General features: G+C 43.4%; 1 protein-coding gene across 4 annotated transcripts in view; it reads left to right on the forward strand.

Moving 5' to 3' along the window:
• Positions 1 to 8,527: 8,527 nt before the first annotated feature.
• Positions 8,528 to 18,840, forward strand: part of LOC121539391 (homeobox-containing protein 1-like) — a 37,602-nt gene continuing 27,289 nt past the window's right edge. For all 4 annotated transcript variants that reach the window (XM_041847858.2, XM_041847859.2, XM_041847860.2 and 1 more), the window contains exon 1: positions 8,528 to 8,748. The gene's annotated coding sequence lies outside the window, so the exon portion shown is untranslated. The remainder of the gene's footprint in view (positions 8,749 to 18,840) is intronic.

The following is an 18,840-nucleotide window of genomic DNA, read 5'->3' on the forward strand; positions in this document are numbered from 1 at the left end:
GGAGCGAGGAGTCGGTGTCCGCAACGTGGCTGGCTTTCCCTTTATAGTCCGTGATTGTCTGGAGTCCCTGCCACATATGTCTTGTCTGAGCCTTTGAATTGTGACTCCACTTTGTCCCTGCACTGTTGTTTTGGCTCTTTGATAGCCTTAAGGAGAGCATAGCTGGTATGTTTGTACACGTCCATGTTCCAAGTCACCTTGCCGTGGTTAAATGCGGTGGTTCGCGCTTTCAGTTTTGAGCGAATGCTGACATCTATCCACGGTTTTTGGTTTGGATAAGTTCTAATCGTCACAGTGGGAACAACATTCTCTATGCACTTCCTGATGAACTCAGTCACAGAGTCAGTGTATATGTTGATACTATTTGTAGCAAGGGGAGTAGCAATGGTCAAGAGTGCTCGATGCACGAGTAGCACGGGAGATGTGTTGATAGAACTTTGGTAGCGTTTTCCTCAGATTGCCTTTATTAAAGTCCCCAGCTACAATAAATGGGTGTCACGGATTCTGCCGAGGCTGCCCCTCCTCCTTGCTTGGGCAGGCTTCGGCGTTCGTCGTCACCGGAATACTAGCTACTGCCGATCTATGTTCTATGTTTCTATGTTCTACCTGTTGTTGTCTGATTGTCACACACCTGTTTCCCATCATGTAATTACTCCTTCCCTGTTTAACCCGGTGGCTCCCATTGTGTTTTGTGCGTGTTTGTTTTTCGTTTCGTGTGTCATTTGGTGAGCGGGTTTATTCCTCCCTGTGTGGAGGTATTTTGTATTGGTTTCTTTACTTATCAGTAAAGTACATTTTCATTGAGTTCTGTGTCCTGCGCCTGACTTCGACACACCGCATTACACTGACACTCGTGACAATGGGGCCTCAGGATATTCCAGTTTGCACCAAGTCCAGTGTAGTTCCTCGAGAGCCGTCGCGGTATTGGCTTGGAGGGAAATATACACGGCCATGACGATGACCGAATAAAATTATCTCGGGAGGTAATGCAGTCGGAATTTGATGGTGAGGTATTCCAAATTGGGAGAACAAAAGGACTTGAGTTGCTGTACGTTACCACAATCATACCATGAGTCATTAATCATGAAACATACACCTCCGCCTTTCTTTTTCCCAGAGAGTTCATTCTTCCTGTCCACGCGATGGACGGAGAACCCCGCTGGCTGAATGGATGGGGAAAGTATATCCGGAGGGAGCCATGATTCCGTAAAAACAGAGTATGTTACAGTCCCTGATGTCTCTCTGGAAGGAGATCCTCGCCCTGAGATCGTCGACTTTATTGTCCAGGGACTGAACGTTAGCGAGTAATATACTTGGAAGCGGTGGATGGTATGCACGCCTCCTGAGTCTGACTAGGAGCCCACTTATTTTTCCTCTTCTATGGCAACGACATCTTGGAGCAGCCCCTTGGGGAGTTCAAACAAAGGATCCAATTCAGGGAAGTCTAATTTCTGATCTAAATGCTGGTGAGTGATCGCTGATCTAATTTCCTAAAGTTATTTTCGTCTGTAGGTAATAATGCAAAAAAACGTTTTGAGCAAATTATGTAAGAAATAACACACAAACATTTTTTTTTGCAAAGTTGGCTAGGAGCTAGAAACAGGGTGACCATGTCATTTGATGAGAGATTAACTGCTTCTCTTCTAGTTTTTATGAGAAATATTACTATGATGAAAATTGTCTGCATAACCAAATATTATTCAACTCAGACACCAATACATACCCCACAAGCAATGCCACCAGGGGTCTCTTCACGGTCCCCAAGTCCAAAATGAATTCACGGCAACGCACAGTATTATAGAGCCATGATCCCATGGAACTCCCTTCCATCTCCAATTCCTCAAGCAAACAGCAAAATTACCTCTAAAAATTGATAAAACAACATCTCATTGCACAATAGGGTCTGAGTGATGAGCACACACACACAAACACACAGACACACTCTAACACACACAATGTACACACACATTATTCTTTAGTTATATTGTTTGTTCATTGTTACATTTTACATTTGTGTGATTGTCTATCAGTATATCAGTGTTTCTTTAAATTTATTTAAAAATGTATATATTTCCCTTTATTACTTTCCAACCCCACCACCCCTTCCCTAATTGGAGTAAACTATTGAACAACAATGCTTAGGCCTCTACTTCCAGCTTATACATACTATATACATTTTATGGACATAGTCAATTTTACAATAATTATATTTTGTTTGTTTTTACTCCTGAACTTCCTCTACCCTCAACCTCTCCGATCATTTTCATGATGTCCATCCAGTTTGCTTCTATATGCCATATCTTTCTAACTATGCTCTTTTCACGAAAGCTCTCAACCTATAACCTATATACTTATTATGGACACAGTATGCTTACATTATTAGTTATCTAGTTGTTATTAGTTGTTGTTAGTTGTTATTAGTCCCATCCTACAACTCCATTCAACACCATCCATCTATCTCTTAACACCATCCATATTGGATTTCTATTTGCCATATACAGTGGGGAAAAAAGTATTTAGTCAGCCACCAATTATGCAAGTTCTCCCACTTAAAAAGATGAGAGAGGCCTGTAATTTTCACCATAGGTACACGTCAACTATGACAGACAAAATGAGAAAAAAATATCCAGAAAATCACATTGTAGGATTTTTAATGAATTTATTTGCAAATTATGGTGGAAAATAAGTATTTGGTCAATAACAAAACTTTCTCAATACTTTGTTATATACCCTTTGTTGGCAATGACACAGGTCAAACGTTTTCTGTAAGTCTTCACAAGGTTTTCACACACTGTTGCTGGTATTTTGGCCCATTCCTCCATGCAGATCTCCTCTAGAGCAGTGATGTTTTGGGGCTGTCGCTGGGCAACACGGACTTTCAACTCCCTCCAAAGATTTTCTATGGGGTTGAGATCTGGAGACTGGCTAGGCCACTCCAGGACCTTGAAATGCTTCTTACGAAGCCACTCCTTCTTTGCCCGGGCGGTGTGTTTGGGATCATTGTCATGCTGAAAGACCCAGCCACGTTTCATCTTCAATGCCCTTGCTGATGGAAGGAGGTTTTCACTCAAAATCTCACGATACATGGCCCCATTCATTCTTTCCTTTACACGGATCAGTCGTCCTGGTCCCTTTGCAGAAAAACAGCCCCAAAGCATGATGTTTCCACCCCCATGCTTCACAGTAGGTATGGTGTTCTTTGGATGCAACTCAGCATTCTTTGTCCTCCAAACACGACAAGTTGAGTTTTTACCAAAAAGTTATATTTTGGTTTCATCTGACCATATGACATTCTCCCAATCCTCTTCTGGATCATCCAAATGCACTCTAGCAAACTTCAGACGGGCCTGGACATGTACTGGCTTAAGCAGGGGGGACACGTCTGGCACTGCAGGATTTGAGTCCCTGGCGGCGTAGTGTGTTACTGATGGTAGGCTTTGTTACTTTGGTCCCAGCTCTCTGCAGGTCATTCACTAGGTCCCCCCGTGTGGTTCTGGGATTTTTGCTCACCGTTCTTGTGATCATTTTGACCCCACGGGGTGAGATCTTGCGTGTAGCCCCAGATCGAGGGAGATTATCAGTGGTCTTGTATGTCTTCCATTTCCTAATAATTGCTCCCACAGTTGATTTCTTCAAACCAAGCTGCTTACCTATTGCAGATTCAGTCTTCCCAGCCTGGTGCAGGTCTACAATTTTGTTTCTGGTATCCTTTGACAGCTCTTTGGTCTTGGCCATAGTGGAGTTTGGAGTGTGACTGTTTGAGGTTGTGGACAGGTGTCTTTTATACTGATAACAAGTTCAAACAGGTGCCATTAATACAGGTAACGAGTGGAGGACAGAGGAGCCTCTTAAAGAAGAAGTTCCAGGTCTGTGAGAGCCAGAAATCTTGCTTGTTTGTAGGTGACCAAATACTTATTTTCCACCATAATTTGCAAATAAATTCATTAAAAATCCTACAATGTGATTTTCTGGATTTTTTTTTCTCAATTTGTCTGTCATAGTTGACGTGTACCTATGATGAAAATTACAGGCCTCTCTCATCTTTTTAAGTGGGAGAACTTGCACAATTGGTGGCTGACTAAATACTTTTTTCCCCCACTGTATATGATTAATGGGTTAAAGTGAAGTTGTCCTATTCTATAGGTCTAAGGCTGCGTTTACACAGGCAGCCTAATTCTGATCTGTTTTCCAATAATTGGTCTTTAGACCAATCACATCAGACCTTTTTCAGAGCAGAAACCGATTGGTCAAAAGACCAATTAGGTTAAAAAAAAAATCTGTATTGGACTGTCTGTGTAAACACAAACGTAAATCTGAACTAAATATGAGGGTAGAGGAAAACCACCCATTCACTCTGCTTGGTGCCACTGTCATGGTGCATTCACTTTGGTCATATTTTGTAAATATATATATATATATATAGTGCTTGAGACCATTTCAGATCTAAATATATAAATATATATATCTATTCAAATATCTTGCATATCTTATTTTCCATCATTATCAATAAATATGCGTAATAATGTTGGCAGTTCATGCGTAGGATTTTAACCTATAACCCGGATTGCCATTGTATTACATTACATTTTTGACAAGCAATTATTATTTTAGCAAACATTTATTGTGGTTCATCCTATATTCTCCCTAACATCCTTACCCCCTTGCAACAGATGTGGGATAAACACACATGCACATACTCTAACACACTCAACCCCTTTCCTCCACAATCAACCATACAATCAGATGCTCAACGGTTGTTACATTCCAGAGCCTAACTCAAGAAAGGACCTGATTTACGAATTCATTTACGAATGCATATACAGTTACAGTTGTTTGAGAAAGCATGCAAGATTTAGCAAAAATTGACAACAATGTGAGATTTGATTAATCTATTTAATCTATGTCAAGTCCTAGGTGATGGAGATCAGATCCATCCTCTTCACCTGAGACACAAACACTCTGGTCCCCCGTTTTAACAATTTTTTCCAAGCATCTCCGTGCAGTCAGACCTTTGATTATTTTTTGCCACCTGGGCCACAATGATAAGCCCCCTCTATGATTGTCAGAGTGTGACCCCCTCCCCATGGGTTACTGCAGCCAGTGTTGCCAGCACTGCCACTACCTGGGTGGGGGTACCCCACCGGAATCCCCACCGGCTAGGTACAAGGTCGTCAAGGTTCTCATTAGCAGCTTTGAGAATTTCCTTGTATATTATGCTCTCCCATCAGGGGGCTCTGGCTTTGTAGGACCAACCCTGCCAGGCAGGCTCAGAATCTTGAGGGGGCGGTGCTGCTCAAGTAGGTCTCTGACCGCATGTATTTTTCTGTTTTTGCTGCATATAGGCAACTCACAGCAGGTCCATAAAACAGATGGGCACTTCTCTTTGGTGTATGGGTCGCTCAGGTGGGTGTCTAGGATATAGGGTTGGGGATCGTTCCATCATGATAGGACAATAAAAAAAATAGATTAGATGTATACTATATTTTAAAAGGTATATCCCTCATCTGCACAAAATTGAAAGCTCTCTCTCACAACCCCTGCTCACAGACACACGTTGGTTCTGGGATATGCAACCATTTCCTTTCTCACTCACTTAATGCCACACTTATTCAAACACAAAAACGCACACCACACCTTCCATCACAATTAATCCACACATACCCACATACTGTGCCTTCTTTGTCTTCTGTTTGCTATGTTTTTATCTCCACTATGTTGATTGAGTACTTGTTCTAATTTAGTTGTATTTGCAGATGTATTATTTTGCTTGTTATCTTTTCTTGTAATACCGTCTTATCCCTTTATAAAATACTATACCTACAGTCGTGGTCAAAAGTTTTGAGAATGACACAAGGTCTTTTGGTCTTCACAAAGTTTGCTGCTTCAGTGTTATGATATATTTTTGTCAGATGTTACTATGGTATACTGAAGTATAATTACAAGCATTCCATAAGTGTCAAAGGCTTTTATTGACAATTACATTAAGTTTATGCAAAGAGTCAATATTTACAGTGTTGACCCTTCTTTTTCAAGACCTCTGCAATCCGCCCTGGCATGCTGTCAATTAACTCCTGGGCCACATCCTGACTGATGGCAGCCCATTCTTGCATAATCAATGCTTGGAGTTTGTCAGAATTTGTGGGTTTTTGTTTGTCCACCCGCCTCTTGAGGATCGACCACATGTTCTCAATGGGATTAAGGTCTGGGGAGTTTCCTGGCCATGGACCCAAAATGTCGATGTTTTGTTCCCCGAGCCACTTAGTTATCACTTTTGCCTTATGGCAAGGTGCTCCTTCATGCTGGAAAAGGCATTGGTTGTCACCAAACTGTTCTTGGATGGTTGGGAGAAGTTGCTCTCGGCGGATGTGTTGGTACCATTCTTTGTTCATGGCTGTGTTCTTAGGCAAAATTGTGAGTGAGCCCACTCCCTTGGCTGAGAAGCACCCCCACACATGAATGGTCTCAGAATGCTTTACTGTTGGCATGACACAGGACTGATGGTAGCGCTCACCTTGTCTTCTCCGGACAAGGTGTTTTCCGGATGCCCCAAACAATCGGAAAGGGGATTCATCAGAGAAAATGACTTTACCACAGTCCTCAGCAGTCCAATCCCTGTACCTTTTGCAGAATATCAGTCTGTCCCTGATGTTTTTCCTGGAGAGAAGTGGCTTCTTTGCTGCCCTTCTTGACACCAGGCCATCCTCCAAAAGTCTTCGCCTCACTGTGCGTGCAGATGCACTCACACCTACCTGCTGCCATTCCTGAGCAAGCTCTGCACTGGTGGTGCCCCGATCCTGCAGCTGAATCAACTTTAGGAGACGGTCCTGGCGCTTGCTGGACTTTCTTGGGCGCCCTGACGCCTTCTTCACAACAATTTAACCTCTCTCCTTGAAGTTCTTGATGATCCGATAAATGGTTGATTTAGGTGCAATCTTACTAGCAGCAATATCCTTGCCTGTGAATACCTTTTTGTGCAAAGCAATGATGACGGCACGTGTTTCCTTGCAGGTAACCATGGTTAACAGAGGAAGAACAATAATTTCAAGCACCACCCTCCTTTTAAAGCTTCCAGTTTGTTATTCTAACTCAATCAGCATGACAGAGTGATCTCCAGTCTTGTCCTCGTCAACACTCTCACCTGTGTTAACGAGAGAATCACTGTCAATGTTTTTTTGGGATTAAGTTCATTTTCATGGCAAAGAGGGACTTTGCAATTAATTGCAATTCATCTGATCACTCTTCATGACATTCTGGAGTATGTGCAAATTACCATCATCAAAACTGAGGCAGCAGACTTTGTGAAAATTAGTATTTGTGTCATTCTCAAAACTTTTGACCACGGATGTACTATAAATGTGCTTTATTATTACAATCCCTACCATGGCTAGTATTGGGTGTTCTATTATTCGACTCCTCAATTAGAACTTTCAGAATCACTGTATCAGTGTGTTACTTGTTGTGTTTTATATTTTTGTGATGACCCAAGGAAGAATAGCTGCTGCTTCGGCAAAAGCTCATGGGGATCCGATAAGCCAATGGGGTGCATCAGGGACTCTCGAAAAATCTTGCCGCCAGGACGTGGAAAGCCACCAACAAAGCCACCAACAAATTAACGAAGATAACATTTTAAAGCATCTCTTAATCAGTTCGGTCGCAAATTGAAAAAGCAACTACTCTCTAAAGAGGTAAGCGAGTTGTGGTGTTCAAAATGTTTGATTGGACTGTTGTGCCATACAGTGACCTATGATGTCATAAACGGCATCCAACATGTCACCCCAATCGAATTATTATGATCGCCCCTCCTTTATGACATCACTGCTATACGATCAAATTGAATGTTGATGATTTCAACAGGGTGATTGAAATGTGACTATGGAATAGAGTTTTCTCCAATCATAGTATTCCAGTATTGCCTGTAGTGAGACACCATGTAGTGAGTAGGTAGAGAACAACATGGCCAACAGAGAAAGGCTGTTTTAACACTTTGCTTCTTCACTTATAGAGAGCTTACTATTAAGTTAGGGTTGAAAGGGTGATTGGTGGTTCTCATGCCTGTGACTCCAAGCCTGCCCTTACCCTCTTCCTTACCCAGACCAACCTAACCATGGCCAAACTACACACTAAACAGGCACTCAGCTACCGTTTCTCCTCTCTCTCTCCCAGACCAGGACCACATAAGCACACACACACACACACACACACACACACACACACACACACACACACAGCCCCCAATGAGAACACATTAATAATGTGCAAAAGCATTTGATTGTGGTCTTATTTAGGTCTGTGGAAAAAATGTATGTGAAAAACTTTAAAAACTTTGTGGAAAGCAATACCTTCTGTATCACAGAAAAAGTTTGATTGTATCATTAGTCAACAAGTCCGCCAGGGGGCGGTCAAAGTAAATCAAATAGACTGCTACAAGCAACGCATTTATCAAGGGTGCATTCAAGATCATATGTTTCTGGGACGTTGCTGCAACAGCAATTTCCAAAACTACGAATCCCAGGGAACCTCACCGCACTTGCTATGTCAATATGGCCACTGTCAGACAGACAAAGGCAAATCAGTCTCGCCACGAAATGAAATCAAAAAGGCAGACTAGAAGAGGACGTCTGTCATTGTGAAAACCGACTGGTGCCTGTTCCGTGTCAGGGATATAGAAGAGGACTTGTCGCGAGGACCAACTAAACACCGGTTTATTAAATGCTGTAGTGGACGGGAGCTCTAGAGTCTAAGATCAAGGTAAGACTTGCAAGGCTGGCAGCTAGTGAGTTTGCTAGCATAACTAGCATTTCTGCAGGCTCGCCCGCACTCATTGGCACTGGTCCCAATGCTAGTCAGCAAGTTAACTTTAATAGCTAGCTGGATGAGCGTTGCTGGTCAGTGGTAGAGGCGGGGCGAGAGGTTTTACTCCGCCCAAAATCTGTCCACGAAAATAAACCCACGAAGTAAGGAATTTATCTATTGAAGTCAATGAGTGTCTAATTTGGTCAACAAAACATTTAATTGCTAATTTGCTACGTGAGGCTTATTTGACCGAATAGAAGTTTCGTAATGGTTAGGTTGTTACGAATGCACTGATATAAGTGGCCGCACGTGGTATTTCGGCAATTTGGAAAAAAATGACTTTATATTGGAATTGTGCCTGTTGTCATAGAGACAGATAGATGACTCATCATGGATATAACCCGTTTTGTCATGGACATTGCTATTGAGGACTTCCACCATGTAAAAGTAGTCAACTGGGTAGGACTCATTGTCCCTTGTAGCTCAGTTGGTAGAGCATGGCGCTGGGTTCGTTTCCCACGGGGGGCCAGTATGAAAATGTATGCACTCACTAACTGTAAATCGCTCTGGATAAGAGCGTCTGCTAAATGACTAAAATGTAGGGATTCCTATGAGTTAGGAGCAATCAGCCAATGAAGAAGAAGAAAATGGACTAAGCCTTAATGGCGCTGCCCAGGCTGTCACAGACGCTATAATGTCACATATAATCTACAAAGATGAGTCCTCTAGCTATCGCTGTGTCCTGTTGTTCACATGCATTATCTGCCTTCTCATTGGCTAGAGTGGTGGTGCATATTCATTAAGTAAACCGTTTACTGTTTAAGAAACAAACGGAAGCAAACAGAGCAAAACTTGTCTATTGGACAAGTTCAAGTAAGTCTGTCCCCGTTTTGTTCCGTTTGTTTCCGTTTAAGAAACGTTTTGTAACATAATTTGCGTAATGAATATGCCCCTGGTCTTGCCTCCTCCTGTCTGCCTTCTATCTTTTGATGACATGTAAATCAAATCAAATCAAATGATTGGCCACATGCGCCAAATACAACAGGTGCAGACATTACAGTGAAATGCTTACTTACAGCCCTTAACCAACAGTGCATTTATTTTTAATAAAAAAGTCGAATAAAACAACAAAAAAGTGTTGATAAAAAAAAGCAGAAGTAAAATAAAATAACTGTAGGGAGGCTATATATACAGGGTGGTACCGGTGCAGAGTCAATGTGCGAGGGCACTGGCTAGTTGAGGTAGTTGAAGTAATATGTACATGTGGGTAGAGTTAAAGTGACTATGCTTAAATAATTAACAGAGTAGCAGCAGCGTAAAAAGATGGGGTGGGGGGGGGGGGCAGTGCAAATAGTCCGGGTAGCCATGATTAGCTGTTCAGGAGTCTTATGGCTTGGGGGTAGAAGCTGTTGAGAAGTCTTTTGGACCTAGACTTGGCACTCCGGTACCGCTTGCCGTGCGGTAGCAGAGAGAACAGTCTATGACTAGGGTGGCTGGAGTCTTTGACGATTTTGAGGGCCTTCCTCTGACACCACCTGGTATAGAGGTCCTGGATGGCAGGAAGCTTGGCCCCAGTGATGTACTGGGCCGTACGCACTACCCTCTGTAGTGCCTTGCGGTCGGAGGCCAAGCAGTTGCCATACCAGGCGGTGATGCAACCAGTCAGGATGCTCTCGATGGTGCAGCTGTATAATTTTTTGAGGATCTGAGGACCCATGCCAAATCTTTTCAGTCTCCTGAGGGGGAATAGGCTTTGTCGTGCCCTCTTCACGACTGTCTTGGTGTGTTTGGACCATGATAGTTTGTTGGTGATGTGGACACCAAGGAACTTGAAGCTCTCAACCTGTTCCACTACAGCCCCGTCGATGAGAATGGGTGCGTGCTCAGTCCTCTTTTTTTTTCCTGTAGTCCACAATCATCTCCTTTGTCTTGGTCACGTTGAGGGAGAGGTTGTTATCCTGGCACCACATGGCCAGGTCTCTGACCTCCTCCCTATAGGCTGTCTCATCGTTGTCGGTGATCAGGCCTACCACTGTTATGTCGTCGGCAAACTTAATGATGGTGTTGGAGTCGTGCCTGGCCATGCAGTCATGGGTGAACAGGGAGTACAGGAGGGGACTGAGCACGCACCCCTGAGGGGCCCCCGTGTTGAGGATCAGTGTGGCAGAGGTGTTGTTACCTACCCTTACCACCTGGGGGCGGCCCGTCAGGAAGTCCAGGATCCAGTTGCAGAGGGAGGTGTTTAGTCCCAGGATCCCTAGCTTAGTGATGAGCTTTGAGGGCACTATGGTGTTGAATGCTGAGCTGTAGTCAATGAATAGCATTCTCACGTAGGTGTTCCTCTTGTCCAGGTGGGAAAGGGCAGTGTGGAGTGCAATAGAGATTGCATCATCTGTGGATCTGTTGGGGCGGTATGCAAATTGGAGTGGGTCTAGGGTTTCTGGGATAATGCTGTTGATGTGAGCCATGAGCAGCCTTTCAAAGCACTTCATGGCTATAGACGTCAGTGCTACGGGTCGGTAGTCATTTAGGCAGGTTATCTTAGTGTCCTTGGGCACGGGGACTATGGTGGTCTGCTTGAAACATGTTGGTATTACAGACTCAGTCAGGGACATGTTGAAAATGTCAGTGAAGACACTTGCCAGTTGGTCAGCACATGCTCGGAGTACACGTCCTGGTAATCCGTCTGGCCCTGCGGCCTTGTGAATGTTGACCTGCTTAAAAGTCTTACTCACATCGTCTACGGAGAGCGTGATCCAATAGTCATCCGGAACAGCTGGTGCTCTCATGCATGCTTCAGTGTTGCTTGCCTCGAAGCGAGCATAGAAGTGGTTTAGCTCGTCTGGAAGTCTTGTGTCACTGGGCAGCTCGCGGCTGTGCTTCCCTTTGTAGTCTGTAATAGTTTTCAAGCCCTGCCACATCCGACAAGCGTCAGAGCCGGTGTAGTACGATTCAATCTTAGTCCTGTATTGACTCTTTGCCTGTTTAATGGTTTGTTGGAGGGCATAGCGGGATTTCTTATAAGCGACCTGGTTAGAGTCCCGCTCCTTGAATGCGGCAGCTCTACCCTTTAGCTCAGTGCGGATGTTTCCTGTAATCCATGGCTTCTGGTTGGGGTATGTACGTACGGTCACTGTGGGGACGACATCATCGATGCACTTATTGATGAAGCCAGTGACTGATGTGGTGTACTCCTCAATGCTATCTGAAGAATCCCGGAACATGTTCCAGTCTGTGCTAGCAAAACAGTCCTGTAGCTTAGCATCTGCGTCATCTGACCACTTTTTTATTAACCGAGTCACTGGTGCTTCCTGCTTTAGTTTTTGCTTATAAGCAGGAATCAGGAGGATAGAGTTATGGTCAGATTTGCCAAATGGAGGGCGAGGGAGAGCTTTGTATGCGTCTCTGTGTGTGGAGTAAAGGTGGTCTAGAGTTTTTTTTCCTCTGGTTGCACATTTAACATGCTGGTAGAAATTAGGTAACACGGATTTAAGTTTCCCTGCATTAAAGTCCCCGGCCACTAGGAGCGCTGTCTCTGGATGAGCGTTTTCCTGTTGATTTATGGCCTTATACAGCTCATTCAGTGCAATCTTAATGCCAGCATTGGTTTGTGGTGGTAAATAGACAGCTATGAAAAATATAGATGAAAACTCTCTTGGTAAATAGTGTGGTCTACAGCTTATCATAAGATACTCTACCTCAGGCGAGCAAAACCTTGAGACTTCCTTAGTATTTGATTTTGTGCACCAGCTGTTGTTTACAAATATACAGACTGCCACCCCTTGCCTTACCGGAGTCAGCCGTTCTATCCTGCCGATGTAGCGTATAGTCCGCTAGCTGTATGTTGTCCATGTCGTTGTTCAGCCACGACTCGGTGAAACATAAGATATTACAGTTTTTAATGTCCCATTGGTAGGATAACCGTAATCTCTGGTCATCCAATTTATTCTCAAATGATTGAACATTGGCTAATAGGATTGATGGGAGAGGCAGTTTACTCGCTCGCCGTCGGATCCTTACAAGGCACCCCGACCTACGTCCACGATATCTCCGTCTCTTCCTCATGTGAATGACAGGGATTTGGGCCTTGTCGGGTATCTGTAGGATATCCTTTGTGGCCGCCTCGTTGAATAAAAAATCTTCGTCCAATACGAGGTGAGTAATCGCTGTCCTGATATCCAGAAGCTCTTTTTTGTTAAAGAGACGATGGCAGAAACATTATGTACAAAATAAATTACAAATAACGCGGAAAAACACACATAATAGTACAATTGGTTAGAGGGCTGTAAAACGGCAGCCATCTTCTCCGGCGCCATTCTTAATGGCCAGAGTTGGAGCGGTTTACTGTCATCCAATTTCCATTGTTAGAGTGGTGTTTGTCAGTGGGTACTTTATAGCTAATGCCAGTTCAGCTTTTATGAAGTCGTTGGAAAAGTCTGCTTGCTCTATAGAGGTTGTAAAGATTACTAGCTAGCTAACTAGCGAGATGTCATGTCATAGCTACAACAAAGATTTGTATAACTAAACCAAGATAGACTACAGTCTGTCGTTTCCAATGAGACCAAATGAGTCATAGTGGGCAGAACAAGCAAGGAGGTGGGCAGAGCCAAGCACGAGCTAGCGATATCCTAATGACGCGTTCTAGCATGCATCCGCATATTTCCGTTAGGGAACGCCTACTCTGTGAAGTGCTCGTGTGCAATAACTCAATTCGCCTTTGCACTCCTTCTAAACAATGCGATTTGTAAAAAACCTTTGCAAAGGGTAAAGTCTATAAAACTTGGTCCAACAGATTCTAGTTTGGGGAACAGAAAACTGTATTGAGATAAAATGTTTCATCGATGAGAGCATTTGCAGAATGTCTGCCTAAATCCATCTCGTTCCATCTTCTCCCAGTGCCGGCCAGTAGGCTTCCTCTCACTACCATATTTGGTAGTGAGTGGAAACACCAAGCGGCTCCTTCACATTTTATACATCCGGTGAAATATCTGTCTCATTGTTACATCTGTGGCTACAACGTTAGCTTATATATTTGTCAAGCAAACTAACTAGCTAGTAATTAACGGTACCCTGTAGCTTGTTGTCATTGAACAACCATGCTGCCATACTCAACTGGTTAGATCACTAGCTAGCAACATGAAGTTTGTGAACACAAGCCATGCCATACTCAACTGGTTAGATAGATCATGTCAAACAGAGCTATTTGCAAAGGATGGGCTAAGTAATCTAGAGCTGGACCGTGACCCCTCCTATTCCCAAACACTTTGCAAACAGTTATCAACTCTTACCCCTGGGGCGTTAGCTTGCTGTTTATCTACAGGTTATACAGTGGGGAAAAAAGTATTTAGTCAGCCACCAATTGTGCAAGTTCTCCCACTTAAAAAGATGAGAGAGGCCTGTAATTTTCATCATAGGTACACGTCAACTATGACAGACAAAATGAGAAAAATAAATCCAGAAAATCACATTGTAGGATTTTTAATGAATTTATTTGCAAATTATGGTGGAAAATAAGTATTTGGTCAATAACAAGTTTCTCAATACTTTGTTATATACCCTTTGTTCGTATCAGGTCAAACGTTTTCTGTAAGTCTTCACAAGGTTTTCACACACTGTTGCTCGTATTTTGGCCCATTCCTCCATGCATATCTCCTCTAGAGCAGTGATGTTTTGGGGCTGTCGCTGGGCAACACGGACTTTCAACTCCCTCCAAAGATTTTCTATGGGGTTGAGATCTGGAGACTGGCTAGGCCACTCCAGGACCTTGAAATGCTTCTTACGAAGCCACTCCTTCGTTGCCCGGGCGGTGTGTTTGGGATCATTGTCATGCTGAAAGACCCAGCCACGTTTCATCTTCAATGCCCTTGCTGATGGAAGGAGGTTTTCACTCAAAATCTCACGATACATGGCCCCATTCATTCTTTCCTTTACATGGATCAGTCGTCCTGGTCCCTTTGCAGAAAAACAGCCCCAAAGCATGATGTTTCCACCCCCATGCTTCACAGTAGGTATGGTGTTCTTTGGATGCAACTCAGCATTCTTTGTCCTCCAAACACGACGAGTTGAGTTTTTACCAAAAAGTTCTATTTTGGTTTCATCTGACCACATGACATTCTCCCAATCCTCTTCTGGATCATCCAAATGCACTCTAGCAAACTTCAGATGGGCCTGGACATGTACTGGCTTAAGCAGGGGGACACGTCTTGCACTGCAGGATTTTAGTCCCTGGCGGCGTAGTGTGTTACTGATGGTAGGCTTTGTTACTTTGGTCCCAGCTCTCTGCAGGTCATTCACTAGGTCCCCCCGTGTGGTTCTGGGATTTTTGCTCACTGTTCTTGTGATCATTTAGACCCCACGGGGTGAGATCTTGCGTGGAGCCCCAGATCGAGGGAGATTATCAGTGGTCTTGTATGTCTTCCATTTCCTAATAATTGCTCCCACAGTTGATTTCTTCAAACCAAGCTGCTTACCTGTTGCAGATTCAGTCTTCCCAGCCTGGTGCAGGTCTACAATTTTGTTTCTGGTGTCCTTTGACAGCTCTTTGGTCTTGGCCATAGTGGAGTTTGGAGTGTGACTGTTTGAGGTTGTGGACAGGTGTCTTTTATACTGATAACAAGTTCAAACAGGTGCCATTAATACAGGTAACGAGTGGAGGACAGAGGAGCCTCTTAAAGAAGAAGTTACAGGTCTGTGAGAGCCAGAAATCTTGCTTGTTTGTAGGTGACCAAATACTTATTTTCCACCATAATTTGCAAATAAATTCATAAAAAATCCTACAATGTGATCTTCTGGATTATTCTTTCTCCATTTGTATCTCATAGTTGACGTGTACCTATGATGAAAATTACAGGCCTCTCTCATCTTTTTAAGTGGGAGAACTTGCACAATTGGTGGCTGACTAAATACTTTTTTCCCCCACTGTACATATTTTTTTTTGCATTACATAACTGTCTGGACTGGGTTTGGGTTATTAGATTGTGCACGTGCGATTGTTATTGAGTGGAACGTCCGCGCCATATGATGGATGGGCGTTCGTTTCACTGTTGATTCACCGTGATTATGTCATTTGAGTCACCATGTTGAAAGCCCCCACTTAACATTAATCTAGACAGGCACCTTACCAAACTGACACCCCTCCTCTTTGAAATAAAACAACATTCTATTTTTTACATTATGCACTCTCATCACATACTTTGAGGCATTTGACTATAGCTTTTGAAAGTAGGCACCCCTAACAGGGGAAATAGTTTGGTTTAACTACAACCACCAGCTAAAGATTGACTTGTCAACCAAATGTTTGCTCGCCATTGATTAAACCAATTACTTGTCTTTGGATGACAGTAAACCACTCCAACTCTGGTCAATGTTTGAGTCTCCCTAGTTAAGCATGCACATGTTTCCTGTAGTCCAAATGTGTATATCATTACTCGGGTTACCCATTGCATTTCCTTGTGTAGGCTCTGTGTTGCAAGACTAGTTTAGCAGTCAGTGTTCGCAATACAAAACCAGCAGCACAGACAGACACCAAATTTACCAGCAGTGTTGGCCTTTTCAATTTGAACAGAAACAGTTTACTCCAAACGGAAAACATTTTGCAACGAAAACAAGAGTTTCTATTGGACAAATTCAGGTAGGTCCATCCCAGTTTCGTTCTGTTTGCTTCCGTTGGTTCCTAAACTGTAAACGGTTTCCGTTGCAAGATGATGTATAATGAATACACCTCATTATCCACCTTTCACCAGGTACCTGGTAATGCAAAAGGTTTCTAGGCACAGGGAGTCAGGGAACGTTTTCCATTTGCTGTGAAGCTAGTGGCTACCTTCCACATCTGGCTAAATACATCGTCCTGGCTCCTACTCTTTTCCAGGGGTCCTAACGATTCAACTAAACAGGTTACAAGCTTGGAATGGTTTATTAGGCATGGAAACATGTGTAGCTGCAGGCTAAGATCTTTTAGCTTGTGTACCAGTCTGTTCGTGCCATCATCTCACTCCTTTCCACTCCTTGTCATGCCAAACATGACAGGGAGTTGGAATGATGGCACAAACAGATCTGGGACCAGGCTAAGATCTTTTGCTCCTGAGGACTATAATTTTCTTGGCATTGCAGTTTCCAGCACAAACATAGTACAATGGATGCAAAGAGGTCAGTGGAATGAAGACCGTGGGGGATAGAAGAAGGACGCCGGATTGGCGCACATTCAACAAATCTCATCTAACAATCCATCATGATTGATGTATTGTAACAGGCTGACAATGTGGTTACTAAAGTCCGATTTGGATATATTTCACTGTTTTCACTGCATAACATTTAGAAGTTGTTACTTTTCAGATTTAGAAGAAGTGACTGCTAAATGCTAGCATACAAAATCTGTGGTGGTAGTCCAAGTCGTTTTTAACTGCAGTGCAGTTGATTGGTGATGATGACATGAACATGTATTGGGGTTGACATCAATACAAGCATTATACTCCAATTTTTTACCTCAACATAGTGTGAAATACACATATAAACAATAGCCTAAATTTAGGGAGGCAATGAGTAGATGGGGGATCTTTGCCCAAAGGCATCTTTCCCCCACGCATTTCCATGTTATTTCTATTGTTTGGGTGGAGTTCCATTGACCTCTTTACTGCATCTATGGTTTCACAATCGTAATATGCTAATAGTTGCGTCCATTTGTGTAGTATAAGTCACTCAGTCAGACCCAAACATACTCAGTGCATGTGTGAGAGTTAATGTTTTTTTTTTCTTCTGCTGAGTCAGATCTGACACACAGAAACTTTAAAAGCCATGAGGCTCTCAGGGCATAGATGTCTCTGTCTCTGTCTCTGTCTCTCTCTCTCTCTCTGTCTCTGTCTCTGTCTCTGTCTCTGTCTCTGTCTCTGTCTCTGTCTCTGTCTCTGTCTCTGTCTCTGTCTCTGTCTCTGTCTCTGTCTCTCTCTCTCTCTCTCTCTCTCTGTCTCTCTCTCTCTCTCTCTCTCTCTCTCGTAGAGATCTATAAAGACAATTGACCAGTGCTAGTCTGCTCAGCAGTATGAAACCTCTGTCCTCCCAGAGCCTCTGCGCCAGAGGAAGACAGGAAGGTCAGGGAGAGGAAAGAAGATTTGTGGAGAAACTTGTTTTATATTTAGTCATTTTAGCAGACGCTCTTATCCAGAGCGACTTCCAGTTAGTGAGTGCATACATTTTTCATACCGTGGGAAATGAACCCACAACCCTGGCGTTGCAAGCGCCATGCTCTACCAACTGAGCTACAGGGGACTACAGTTTTAGTGAACTAAGGAGCAGCAGCTTGACTCCAGCCCAGGGTTTGTAAATTACAGACTGACTAACTATAATTGTTTCTCATGGTTTCTTCTTTTTGTTCCTGCCCACACCTAGCTGGCTCACCTGATTCAACTAGTCAAGCCCTTGATGATTAGCCCAGTTCATTTTTAGTTGAGTCAGGCGCGTTTGCACTGGGCTAGAGCAGAAAATGTAGGGTAGGAGTTGGTGCATTGTATAAGGCTGTACATAACATATAGGTTATATGCAGATCTCATTAGCACAAATAGAACACTTACTACCAGATATGGTGATGAGAGGAAGCCCAGTGGCCGGCAGTGGGAGAATATGGAGCGAGATGGATTTTGGCCGACATTCAGCAAATTTTTTCATAGATGAAACATTTTGATCTTAATACAGTTTTATTTCCCCCAAACTAGAATCTATTATGAACAGAGTGGACTAAGTTTAGTAGACTTTACCCTTTGCGAAAGTTTATAAAAATTGCATTGTTTAGGAGTGCAAGGGCGAATTGAGTTATTGCACACGCGCACTTCAGAGTAGGCGTTCCCTAACGGAAATATGCGGATACATGCTAGAACGCGCCAAATAGGATCTCGCTAGCGCGTGCTTGGCTCTGCCCACCTCCTTGCTTGTTCTTCCTACTATGATTCATTTGCTCCCATTGGAAACAACAGGCTGCAGTCTATCTTGGGTTAGTTCTCTTTGTCACTACTGTGTAATATGGATGAAGACTATGGCTAGTCCTTCTCCACCAGCCTT

Source organism: Coregonus clupeaformis, chromosome 25 (genome assembly GCF_020615455.1).
Source record: "Coregonus clupeaformis isolate EN_2021a chromosome 25, ASM2061545v1, whole genome shotgun sequence".
NCBI lineage: Eukaryota > Metazoa > Chordata > Actinopteri > Salmoniformes > Salmonidae > Coregonus > Coregonus clupeaformis.